The sequence below is a fragment of the Chaetodon trifascialis genome, chromosome 15, assembly GCF_039877785.1.
Source record: "Chaetodon trifascialis isolate fChaTrf1 chromosome 15, fChaTrf1.hap1, whole genome shotgun sequence".
Classification (NCBI taxonomy): Eukaryota; Metazoa; Chordata; class Actinopteri; order Chaetodontiformes; family Chaetodontidae; genus Chaetodon; species Chaetodon trifascialis.
In genome coordinates this window covers 3,618,257-3,632,430 of record NC_092070.1, presented here as the reverse complement: position 1 = coordinate 3,632,430, position 14,174 = coordinate 3,618,257, and the positions used below count along the sequence as shown (strand labels likewise).

At 39.7% G+C, this 14,174-nt stretch overlaps 1 protein-coding gene across 5 annotated transcripts in view; it reads right to left on the bottom strand.

Moving 5' to 3' along the window:
* LOC139342887 (voltage-gated potassium channel KCNC1-like) overlaps window positions 1-14,174 on the bottom strand; it is an 81,525-nt gene that overhangs the window by 24,498 nt on the left and 42,853 nt on the right. The gene's annotated exons all lie outside the window — the stretch shown is intronic.

The window sequence follows — 14,174 nt, the reverse complement described above, 5'->3', positions numbered from 1 at the left end:
GTTATTTTTGCTCTAGCACCACCAAGAGGTTGACATTATTGGATCTGTGTGAAATGTCTTGAGAACTGTTCAATGAATTGCCATGAACTTTTCAACTTAAAATTACATAAATTTTTCACACTTAACTCCAATTTGCATACTTGTGTACAGGCACATGCTTAAAAAGGAATGCTTTTTTACTCTTTTACTTTTAGTAAAGTAGTTAGTATTTGTGTCTGACATTTGTTTTTGCACTATTATTTGTACCTATTGGTCAGTTCATGTACTGCTGCTGTAACATGAGTATCTTCATCAAATCCACATTTGGTGCTCTAGTGAGTATTTGGGGCAGCAGGGCAGTGCATGTGTATCAAGTCCAAATGAACTGTCTGTCTCTCCGTCTCACTTGTTGTCTGTCTGTCACCTTGTTGCATTTTATGTGTTAGGTGTTACACTTTATATGGGGTGCCATATGGTTACGGTAGGACAGCTGTAAATCTGAACTGAATGTAAATTTGAATGTAACATATTGTATTGTAAAAACTTATTGCTTTATTAAAAATAAAGTTGTCCTCCGAGGGGACAACTTTATTTTAACTTAACAACTTAAAAAAAATGAATGTCATTAGTGTTTGAGTCAAGGCCCAGAAAGTTTCTCTTCTGAGAGTCTTAAAATCTTAAAGGGGCAGCTGACAGGTTTATTTTCATGGCCAAATTACATGTTTATGTGTATTTGTTCATGCTTTTGAATGGAAATGGGTTCTGTTTATCTTAGTTTCCCTTTAGATGAAAGTCTTTTCACATCCTCATAATTTAACAGGCATCATAATGCACAGATATAAAATGTTGAAATAAATCATATCCTTAAAGTGAGAGAAAGTCAAATACATTTATGTATTCAACAACTTTAGGAAGTAACTGGCCACACACACTCTGCTGAAGACTTTATTAACTTAGAATGTGTGTGTGGTTGAGTCTCATGGTTGCTGTGTTTTTGTGCAGGTCTGTTGGTGGTTTGTATCACTGTGGAGCCTCGTACACAGTAATAAACAGCTGTGTCCTCAGAAAAAAAAAATCAAAATAAACTACCATGTGTGTTCATGGTAATGAAGGAACATGTCATCCAGTGGAACAGCGTGTCTCATTGATGCGTATTCAATCATTTTTGAACAGCAATGGAGCTCTATGGCACAGAGGAAGAAGAATAAGAATTTGCTTTACAGTTAGATACATTATTGGTTTGGTCTTTTAATGGGAAAAATATAAAATATCACCAGACTTGGATTTTAAATTAAACACTTATTTGGACCATCTGGAGACCTACTGATAGAAATCACATGAAGACTCTACAAGTTTTATCAATGATCTTGGATCATTGTAATGGATTAATGAGATTCCTGCAGGGAGAGGGAGAATAGAGGAACATGCGACAAGGGTTATAGCAGACAGAGCAGAGCAAGGAGGTGTAGGAAGGAGTTGAGAAAGGAGAGACTGGAGGGAGAAAAGGGAATGGGAAGGCTTGGGGGTACACAGAAGTGAACAACCAGGGCAAATACTATTCCAGTATCAATCTGCATGCCAACAACATATCAACATGTGTTTCTCTTAACAGCAAAATGCTCATTATTTTTAGCTATTTGGGTCTAGATAGATAGATAGATAGATAGATAGATAGATAGATAGATAGATAGATAGATAGATAGATAGATAGATAGATAGATAGATAGATAGATAGATAGATAGATAGATCATTTGAAACCACATGTGGATTTGAGATTGTTCAGAAATAATATTTGCGTCAAATACAGACATGTGAAAATGCAATATGACATTACATCACCAACACAAGGACAGTTGGTTAAAAGGTACATACATCCATATAATATGCATGTATGTGACACGTGACATAGCTCATTCAAAACTGAGATAAGCATAGAAAGAGGAAAGACAAACACATACAGGCATAAAACATAGGAGAGAAATGTGTGGATGTGTGTGTAAAGATAGATAGACAGAGAGAGAGAGAGAGAGAGAGAGAGAGAGAGAGAGAGAGAGAGAGAGAGAGAGAGAGAGAGCTTCATTGCTATGTCATGTGAACACAGAGACACACAGGATAACATTCTGAAAACATAGATGAATACGTTATCCATGAAAAACACTGTAGATATGCAGAGAGAGAGATGCACATGCAGAACATTTAATAAGATGATGCATGCAGTAGAACCTGGACAGATATTACCATGGTTATGTACGTCTAATCTAATCTTGAAGATCTTGCTTACCCAAACAAACAGAACTGAGCCGCAGGGCTACATTTGACACAATGGAAAACATGGTAAACTCATGATATTAGTCAAATGTAGGGGGAAGGAAAATAAAAACGAGTATAAAAGTATGAGTATACAGTAAAACTACACCATTACTTATTCATTTATTTTAATTTTACATACTGAAGTTACATCCAGCGGCTTAAGAGACTGAAACAGTTAATGACTACAGAAGTCTACGGTGGCCAAGAGAGCTCAATACCCGATACCCGTTTTTAGAAAGCACCAGAAAATACGCAACTCACAAGAACATGAAGAAAGCATCTTCATCACTCTGACAACAGCCTTTCACAGTGATTGTCTGCTAATAGCTTAGCTTAACTGAGCACAATGGTTTTTTCAAGCTTTGGATTTCTCCGTATGTTAGGGCTGTAGCAAGACAGATGGGGTGGTGTTCAAAACCAATAACAGTAGGAAAACTGCATGGAAGGGAATAAACAGTGTGTTTATCTGCTCCAGGTTGCAACTGTCAGTATGTCTGGCTAACTCACTCATGACCTACAGTAGTACCACGTGAAGTGTTACTTCCAAGGCCAGTTAGTAATGTATATCATTAACTAGCTACTGTACATGAGTTTGTGGGGTTAAAGGTAAACTTAAAAAAAAAAAAAAAAAGCCCATTCATGACTAGCACATGTACTGTGAAGCATTTCTCTACCGTGTGGAAGCTGGTCCTGAGCACTATCAGAGTTTACAGCATTACTTCACCAAAAATATGTGTTAGTTGTCATTCTTCAGACCTTTTCTCTAGTGACATTTAAGTAAAAACATACCCTTTGAAAATATGATAAAAGTTAGTATCCAAACAGTGTTATGTTAGAATGAAGAGTCTGATCATACTTGTAACACTAGGAGTAACTCACTCTGCACTGATTTCAATGTCTTCAATGTCTACACAGATGATTAATTGGTGAGGATGCTGACAATTTTTCTGGGACGTAGCTTTGGCCTCAGTCTTTTATATCATGTATGCAGCCATCCAGTGCACATTAGTGACACTCTTCACAAGTGTCTGCTGGAAACCTTTTAGCTCCAGCTCATGGATCTAATGTTGACCTAAAATCTGCCAGCATCTACAAATAAAAAGCTGTGTTTGTCTACCACTGTCTGAAATCAAGGGCCCATTTGTTTCAACAATTACTTTGACTTTTGATTGTAAATCTGCCACTGGGAACTGCATATTTATGGACTGTGCAAGAATGTAAAGTGTGACAGGCATAGCAACAGTAACTAATGAGGGAGGGGGCTCAGAGAACTGTCAGTTATGTTCATACTGGATGAGTCTGTACCTACAGTATCAATGCAGGAAGAAGTGTGTCCTGAGAGTAAAGGTGTGGAGGTCCGATAAAGGAAAAGAGTGCCTGACTTTACTGCTTGAGACCGGGATTCCAGAGTTTGTCCTGTACCAAGCTCATAATTAACCATACCTTAACCAGTTTGTCATAAGTAGAACTATCTTTCTGTGACTTTAACCACACTATAGTTAGCATGCCCAGATATTGTAGAAAGAAAGAAGTTAAAAGCTATGGCATTACACATTAAAAGGTTTTGTTACCGCACATCATCAGCAGAATTGTCCAATATCAACATTCTTACCTGCTGATTAGTAGAAAGATCTCTGCAAATAAACAAAACACAAGCAAATCAAGCGTCTAAGTGTCAGGCCTTCTCTGCATACAGAAACACACCACAAATAAATGATGAACGGAAAACACAAGCAAACGCAGAAACTGTGCAAGAAAAACGAAAATCTGCAGAAGTCTAAATGTTGAACAATAAGGGTTCTAGCCAATACCTATAGCAAATCAATAATCACTGATGAGTGGTCATGTTTGACTGCCAGAGCATGTTCAACAGTGCTCGAAGCCTTTTTGTAAGACTTGTGGAGTTTCTATATTTGCTTATGTTTTGTTATTTGCTGTCTGTATGCAGTAAATGTGCTGTGAAGTGATGAATGTGTGTTCAGAAATTGAAGACTACATTAGAAATAATAGGTTTTACATGTTTACTGATATACTGCTGCCCTTGTGGATCCAATGTTGAACCGAGGATTTGTTTGGAACATCCTTTATTATTATATTGCTATGTTTCTGTGGGATGGGTTCAAGGTAAGAATGTATACAATACTACTGCAGACTGATGAGAAGTGAGGGTGGAACTGTATACTAAAGAAAGAGCTAAGTCTTACTTTTGAGTAGTAAACCCTGAGCAATTACTGTAAATAACCTGTTCTGAACTGTAGTCTCTTTAAATAAAGATTTACAGGCACAATAATTCTCTGGTTACCCCTGATAACCTTGCTCACATGGCAATTTCCACTCTGTAAACATAATCCACATAATCGAAAAGTTTACACTTTTCTTGGTCAACACAATTCCCCTCCTGACACCGTTGTGGCTCAACTGTTGTAGTAGCACTCAGGAAATAAAATAATGTGAGTGCAATCCAATAGGCCTCTGGGGATTCTGACCAACAAAATGATTAAATACTAGCTTAAAGGCCATCGATTACTGGTTGGAGAAGAGGAAAGTGAAAGAAAAACAGACTGTGTGTGAGTGAGAGATAAACAGAATGAAATCTGGTGAAAAGAGAGTTTAAGGTGTTAGAAGCTGCATGTTGGTGGCAGAACTCAAGGGAGAGGAAGTGAAAGAGAGAGAGGGAGAGCCCTCCACTCTGCTATGGTGCAGCATATCGCCTTACATCAATGAGCCTCTAAGTAAGACTCAAGAGTCAGTTCAGGCCAATGGAATCTGTCTGTCAATGAAGAGAATCAATACTATTTCTACAGAGAACGGGGGAGGACAGGGAGAAAAAGACCGAGAATTATGGGAAGGAAAAAAACATGGGGAAGTAGGACGGCAGTCAGAGAGAGCATGAAATACAAAGCAAGGCAGTGATTAATGCAACATTTCATTCCTTTATTCGACCTCCACCCACTCACTGATTAGGTTTCCCAGCGAAAGGGGAGATAGACGTGTACTGTATCATAATGCAGAGCGTGTCTGCTGCCTTTGAAACTCCCGCAGTCAGGAGGAGGGTGTAATGTGCAGTCTTGGCCTTTGGAGGCACTAGCGGCACTGCACCAACGATCACTCCAGAGCTACCTCTCTGCAGGTTTTTTCTTTCCTAAAGAGAGCAGGCGGTGTTCTCCTCTTTGCATTCTAGCAGGCAGGGCATTCTCCCCGATCATTAATCTTGTTTTGTACTGAGACAGCAAGAAACCTTAACAAGTTGCAGACTCACAGAAAGACAGAGTTGTAGGGGGATTCTTTTTGGAACAGCAGCAACAACAGCAATGTGACTAAAGGCCTCAGTCCAATACCTGCTCTGAATGGTCAGTCAAAGGAAGAAGAGAAGAATGTTGATATTGGGTGACTCTGCAAACACCCAGATTACATTCAATGAATGTTTTTCACAACCAGTGGCAATGCTTGTAAATTTCTGGCTTTCTAAAAAGGGAGAAATCTGTTAATGTACTGTATATGGTTAAGATATGGTTAGCACTTCGGTTAAGGTCAGGGAAAGACTGTGCTTATGGTTAATAAATAGACAGATATTTATTGCAGGTCTATGATGGTCATCTTACATGACAAGGTACATGCCCATCCTTACTTCCTGTCTTGCAATAAAAGCTGTTTTGCACTGGATGTACTTTCAATTTATTTAACCCTAACAAATTCTACAAGTAAGGGTCCTGTCTTACCTAAGAGAACAAATACAAATGACATATCTGGATCTCTGTCTGTTAAATGGGCTTGTTGACCATCATCTATTGAAACATGATGATGTGTGTCACCATGTCACTGCAGCAATCGCTATGGCATCATGTCTATACTGATGGTAAAAAAAAAGGTTTCTGGATGGGCAGAAACTGCGATCTTACAGACACAGTTGTAATCAGTTTGTGGTTTGGTGTGCTGCTCACTGTATTTTTACAGTTTCACAGCTATGTGCTTCTTTTTGACTATTGAGACAAAAAAAATCTTTGCATACAGTGGAAATAAGTCAGGTGTCTTTGTTTGTTGTAGGTTTCATTTGTCGTATCAGACTGTAGTTTTTCTGACATCCATCCCGAGGACAGAACACGGCATGTTCCCTGGGTGGATGTAGGGGAAACTGGCCTCATTGGAAAAATGATATCACTGGTAATTTGTTGATATGACTAGTAGCTTTTGTTGCCCAAACTTAACCAAACCATTGTGGGCACTGAATCTGAAAATGCTGGTCATTTGGAGCAGAATGTTTTGTCGTTTCTGTTGGAGGACTTGTTAGTGTAGGAGGACAACTAAAATCCTCTTGGTGTCCATAAAGAAATGACTGAGATAAAGCTGTCCTCTTGCAAACTTTTCAGTTTGAGAAATAAAACTGTGAAACTCTTTGTCCTAATGGTGAGACAGCAGACAATTTTCTCTGCCCAAGTTAGTACAAAAGTTACATTATGGTTTATTTATCTCCTCTCTGCCCAGTTAAAAAGCAGAGAGCTTGCCTCTGAATGAGGAAATGAATATGAGTATGAGCCAAGATGACTGGTTGGCTCTTTAAGTAGGTACTTTATTACCTACAGTTTAGGCTTAGCAGTAATGACCTCTATCTACTTAAACCCAGCATGTGTTGTTGGGCACTTTCCTTTTTGGTTTAGATTATGTCCTTGTACAATGTGCATTGGCGTCATACCCCAACAAAAGGTTTCATTTGTCTCACCATTCACTTCTGTTGGCTTTACTGGATGGTTAGTGAAACGCAGCCCACTGTATCGATATGAATCAATAATGCAATCAAACACCAAGCCTTGACCCAAAATGCTTTGCTGCACCAAGTCCCAGAATTCCCCTGTCCACTGTTTCCGTAGCAACAGCGGGTAGATAAGTAGAAAGTGAGAGTGAGAAGAAAGAGAGAGAGTGCAAGAGAGTTAGTGGAGGGATGGTGGGAAATGATCTAAGGATGGGAAAGTAAGACAGAATGATTAGGACTGATAAAATAAACATGACACACAAACATAAAAGATACAAAAATAACGATTTCAATGAGGTGAAAAACAATTTGAAACACATCAGCACATTTCCAACACAAACATAGATAGATAGATAGATAGATAGATAGATAGATAGATAGATAGATAGATAGATAGATAGATAGATAGATAGATAGATAGATAGATAGATAGATAGATAGATAGATAGATAGATAGATAGAGAAACAGATTCTAAAAAATGCTGTAGAGTGAGAAAGGTCCTCTCAATTGTTTGACCTCCTGTGACTTGTGCCCTTGAGCCTAGATCACCAAAGGTCAAAGCATTGCATTTCTTGAAATAAAACCACGATCAAGCTACAAATCACAGGGATCCCTCTGGCAGGGGCGAAGCACAGTTGGATCTTGAAGAGTTTTGTATCTCTAGGGACTTTTGTTACAGTGCTATCCTTTTTAAATCTTACTTCAGTTTTCCTGAACCATTAGTCGTAGCTTGCGCCCCTGCCCTATTGCTTGCTCATACAAAGGAACAAGAGCCAGGGAAAAAAGCTGAAGAAGAGGAGCAAAAACATTGCACAGAGGGGAACAGGAGCATTACAATGCGATGCTGCCCTTTTCAGAATGCCTCAGAAATGCTCAAGTCTTTCGTTCTTCCCACCCATCGCAACCACAGATCTGATAGTGTTGGATTACAGAGACAACAGTGACATTAAGATCTGTAATTAATCCTATTCAAGTACAGCACAATCTGTTATAATGTCAGCGAGAGGGAGGAAGGAAGGAAAGAGGAGTGTCGTAGAGGGACTGGAAGAGAGCCCTGGTGGCACTTTTAAAGCAAAAGCCTGGCAACCAATTTGAAATGTGTGTGACTGTGAATTCTTGAGGTGTGCTTGATTTATCTTGCCAAGAAACTTGACCAGTTCCAAATGTGAGATGATAAGTTAAGAAAAGTTGATAAAGAAAACATTTTCCCAGACGCAGGCAGCTAATACTTTTTCAAGTGGATTTAAAGCTTTGAAAGTGCAAGCGAAGAGGCCATCAGAGCACAGCAAACAGTGCCACCACTATGCTAGTCACCACAGCCCTTCGAAGTTGTTGAAATACTTACCTGGATGTGTGTGTGTGTGTGTGTGTGTGTGTGTGTGTGTGTGTGTGTGTGTGTGTGTGTGTGTGTGTGTGTGTGTGTGTGTGTGTGTGTGTGTGTGTTTGGGGGATTAGAGTTTTGTCTGTCTTTCTTTCTCCCTGCTTATCCATCTGCTGGTCTGTCAAAGGCCCTGCTGGATCATGTGTGTCTTTGTACTTGGAAAAGAAACATATTCGGTGTCTTGCTGGTTAGACCTTCGAAGCACTACAGTAGTCAGTGTTCCAGCCCAGCCTGACAGAGGCTCAGACACAGCTCAGCAACACAAGACACTGTTTTCATTTGAGAGTGCAATAACAACTCTTTAAAGCCTTTTTGTAAAATACAAAATTGTTCCCTGAAGGATCTGATCAGTTCAATCCCATAATGCAATGGTTGGAGCCAAGTCTGTTGTAAAAGAAAACAGTGCTCTCTGTGGACTGCGCTGTAAAAACTGACCTGAGCTCAGTTCCAGAGGAGAGGACAGAGGATACCAACCAACCAACCAGTCAGCAACCAGCTCTCACTGGCCTGGCGGGGCAACGAGCCAACCAGTGCACAGCAGTCGCTTTCACTCTGGCACCCATCCCAAAACAAACATGTTTAATTGAATCCCCATTTATTCCTTTATTTTTATTGTTTTTATAGTTTTGTCATATTTTTGTGGAAAAAGTCACTCAGTGTTTTAGTGCAAAATACTACATTTTGGTTTTGATTCCCAATATTATGATTTTTTATTGATCTCAATAGGGCAACACATCCTAACTGCACTGGAGAATCTGCAAACCAAAGCAGTTGCATCGTAAAGCTTTGTCCACATGTCAAGCCAAGTATGGAGAGACCAGACACCATCTCTCCCAAAAGCAGTAAGAGTAAGGAATAAGACTTCCCTGGTCCATGTGGAACCAGGGTGACTTTGGAGCTAAAGTTCTTTCAGGGGAGAAATGTGATGGTGAGCATTTGGTTTGTGATGCCCCCCTATCTGTAAGTACCAGAGTGAGAAGAGACCGGGTGAGAGGAGGAGAAGGAGGAGGAAGAGGAGGAGCAGGAGGAGGGGAAGACAGCTACACACGAAATACAGACACACACGGAAAAGGACAAACATACAGACAGAAACAAAGAAAAAATAGAGAAACAGACAGACAGACAGATGGATAGGTGTAACACAGACCAACAAGAGCCAACGTACAAATGCATGACCTGACACAACCTGGGGAAGGAGACAGTAACACAACAACAACAAAATAACAACAACAGCACACATCAGACATGGACCCGCACTGTGAACTTTAAGCTTTGAACCCAGTCTGACCCCACGGCCGGTTCTCCCTGGTGGTTACAAAATACCGTAGGTGTAAAGAGGGAAGGCATATCACTCACACAATCAAATGGGCTAATGAACAGTACACAGAGTCATGCATTTAGTCACACAGTCATGCTCACAGACTCACACAGTGTGTTCATTTGGATAAATGGTGTGTGTGTGTGTGTGTGTGTGTGTGTGTGTGTGTGTGTGTGTGTGTGTACAACTGCGAGGGCTGATTCTTCTTACAGGGATTTGGCTACATTACACATTACATCAACAAACAATGTTTTTTGTCTTCTAAATATACAAATAAACTCACTTTTACCACAAAAAACAAACTAGCAATCACGTGTATAAAATGTGATGTTTAGCTATGGTATTGCATTTGTGTCAATTCTGAGCATGAGATGGGACATGAGCACAGAAAAAAAATTGTAATTTACATTAAGAGGGAGAATCATCACACGATTAATTTCACAAAAGAAAACTCCCTTCTTTGCTAATAAATGTATTTTTCTATTATCCACATCCAACAACAACCTTATTCTCTCAGTTTCCCTGTTGTGTGTGCTCTCACATTTGTTGCAAGCTCACCAAACCTGACGCTGTTTAAGTGTCCCATCATTTGAGCCAATTGTAGGGTGAAACTAGTCGGATTAGGGAAGTGAGGCCTGGTCACATCAGAAAGTGGTACAGCTGAATTTTTAATGCAAAATATTTGGTTCTAGAAGCTTCATGAATACTTGCAGGGCTAGTAGGTGATAACCGCTAACTCAGAGACCAGCCAAGATGTGCTATTGCAAGTGTTCACCAAAGTTGAACTCAGCATGTCAAATGTATGCATGTTTTTCTCAAAATGTCCCATTATATGCGCAAAATTGAGACAGAAACTCCGCATATATCTGTAGGCATGTCATTTGCATTATTTGTGCCTAGGGAAGGCAGGGATTGTAGGGTATACTACAGCAGATGCTGGGGATCTTATCTGCTTGTAATTAGCTATATATGCTACATTCATTCAACAAGACTAGCAGTAATGAGATGTAGCTGTGGCAATGAGCTAAAAATAGCTTGATCATAATAATGGTAATAATAAGCTGTGAGAATATTTCTTATCTTACATACAGACACTATTTCATTGTGTATTATGTAAATTGTTATAACAATCCCTTCAGAGAACGAATTCCTTTATTATTAACAAAATACTACTGAAATGAATCCTAAAATAAACAAGTGAATGCTCAGGTCAAGTCTTTTGAAGTGTATGGACAAAATCACATTCACACACAGACACACAAACACACACATGGATACACACATACCATGCATATGCCCCCCACCCTACACACCACTATTATTAATCATATGATGCTTAACCATACTTAAAAGCTTTACAATAACAAGCAACCTGCATGCACCTCTATACATTCAAACTGTGTGTGTCAAAGTTATAATGATAGTCTGTCACTTGGTGTGTGTGTGTGTGTGTGTGTGTGTGTGTGTGTGTGTGTGTGTGTGTGTGTGTGTGTGTGTGTGTGTGTGTGTGTTGCGGGGCTCCTTATTGTCTGACCTGACCTTGATGCTGTTTCTGGGGGTGGAACTGTCTACTTCTCACCTTTTTCATCACTTTATTGTGTTTTTGTTATCTCTCTGATGTTCTCTAATTCTCTATTCCCTCCAGATTAGAGTACATGCTCTAATATATGACCTAACCTGCTCTATTCCCTCTGGTAAAATTCAATTTTTTGGGGGGGGGGTTTGTTTCATATTTTGCTGTAATCTGATAAATGCACATTAAAATATTCACAGCACATAAAGATATAATACATCAATGTAAAGTTATCTAGTTTAGTACAGTCTAATCTATCTTTATCTATTCTACTGTAATCTTGTCAAATCTAATTTCAATTAATTCAATCTAATGTAGTCTAGTCCAGTGTAATCTAATCTAATCTAGTTTCATCTACTCTATTCTGTTCTGATCTATTCTGGTCTGATCTCACTGAGTCTAATCTGTTCTGGTCTAATCTATTCTAATCTAATGTAGTTTCTTATGATTTTATATTTATTTTACTGCAGTCTAGTCTGATGTAGTCTATTCTAATCTTTCTCCAGGGTATTCTAATCTAATCTAAACTACTATAATCTAAACCAATCCATCCATCCATTTTCTATGCTGCGTATCCCTTTCAGGGTTGCGGGGGATGCTGGAGCCTATCCCAGCCTATCAACAGGCGGGAGGCGGGGTACACCCTGGACCGGTCGCCAGTCGATCGCAGAGCACAAACACACAACCATTCACACTCACACTCACACCTAGGGGGAATTTAGAGTCACCAATCAGCCTAATGAGCATGTTTTTGGTCTGTGGGAGGAAGCTGGAGTACCTGGAGAGAACCCACGCATGCACGGGAAGAACATGCAAACTTCACACAGAAGGGCCCGACCTGGGAATCGAACCGGCAACCTTGTTGCTGTGAGGCACGCACACTACCTGCTGTTTCACCGTGCATCTGAACCAATCCAATGAAATATAATCTAATCTAGATTAGTCGGGTCTATCTGAATCTAATCAAATGTAACCTTGTCTAGTTCAATTTAACATATTTTAGTACAAACTAAATTTAATCGAGTATATTCTGACCTAATGAAGTCTGATCTCATATGATCTAGTCTTGTCTAGTTTAATCAATTTTTATCATATGTAGTCTAGTCTAGTGTGATCCTGTCTAGAAACTATATTCTAATCAAGTCTTTTTTCAGCCTAACATAATCTTTGGTTTAGACAGACAGTTTGTCAGCTCACTAAAGCTTCTGGGTGAGTCGAGGTTGTTTTACTGACTGTAGAAATGTTTCTCGCTGCTTTGTGCACCGTGCAGACGTTTTACCTCTGTGATTCTATGGTTTGATCCAGGAGGAGGTGGAGTTAACACTGAGCTCCTGCTGTAGCAGAGGCCCCTCTGGCTTGAACCAGTCATCTCCCAGGGAGGATGTCACACTGTTGGACTCTGAGTTCTCTGCGTGTGTATTTTGGAATGTGTGTGTGCGCATGTGTGTGTGTGTGTGGAGGAAAAATAATGCACAGAGGGTATAGAGGAGTGTATAGGGTGTTAAAGGTGAAAGGTTGGGGGTTACATTTGAAAACAAAATTAATTATTTTAGTGTTAGCAGGTCATGGTGGGCGGAGGCAAGTTAGTGGGAAAATGGAGAGGAAAATGAATGAAGATGCAGGGAAACCGTTAGCGAGGACATACAGCAGGCAGGGAAATGAGAATAGGATGAAGGAAAAATGGAAAGCCGGTGGAGGAGGGAGAAAACAACCGTGAGAGCAGAAATGAGGAAGAATAGAGTGTGGGGAGGAGAGAGAGAAAGAAAGGATGAAGAGTTAATGACTTACAGCATGAAAAGTGAGAAAAATAAATCACACAGTGAGATAGATAGAGTGACAGAGTGAGAGGAGAGAAAGACAGAGCAGAACAATGAAGAAGCCTGATATGATGACTGAGAACAGAATGGCACTCATCTGATCTGCCTGTTCTGCCAGATCAGATTCAAAATACTGCACATTTACACATGAAGAGTTTCATTTCAAAACAAGACACCCAGAGACAGACTTAGATATTTGTCACATTAAATGTTGTAAGATAGCTCCAGTAAGGGCAGGATGCTCGTACTTTAAAGAATAAGGTTGGAGATATTTTATATTTTTATAACTGTCAGCAAATCCCATAAAAAGACACAAACCAACACTGAATGTGTCCTACTAACAGCCTGATATATCTTCTACCACTGTGCCATAGAGGACAAAAAATGATGAAAAGACACATCAGTGAGCCACATAGTGAGGCTGGGAGTGTCACTGGGTTTCAGGGTGTTTGGTCATAAACCAAAGTATTGGACAAATTAATATTTTGACCTGATGATGGCACCAGAAGAAAAGCAAGGGGGGCATGGATGAGGTATTTCAATCTTGACCAAAGTGGTGGACAGACCAAATGGCCATCAGACTGCCATTGCCATCTGTGTAGCAATCCATAAATTCATGATGATGTTGTAAGAGTATCGGCTGAAAAAGGATTGATTTATAATCCAGAGGACAATCTGAAGCAGCCGTGTGAGGGTATTTTTCATTTGTGTTTTATTGTTTGTTTGTTTTTTGTTGTTGTTTGTTGACCCATCCATCCATCCACCCCTTCCTCTTCCTTACATAACATCATCGCAGCATGTCACATTCATAACACACAAAGTTAAAACTCATGAGGCCAGTAGAGGTCCATAAGCATATAAAATGTAAGCCATTTGAACTAACAACAGATGCTAGTTGTCTCTTGTCTTTATGTGGGATTTGTCGATAACAAAAAAAACAACAGCAATATTACCTTACAGGTCACACTATAATCCCAACAAAGTACTGTTTTGAAATGAAACTGTACGTACAAAGTTTAGCACAATGAACTGTATCAACAGGGATGG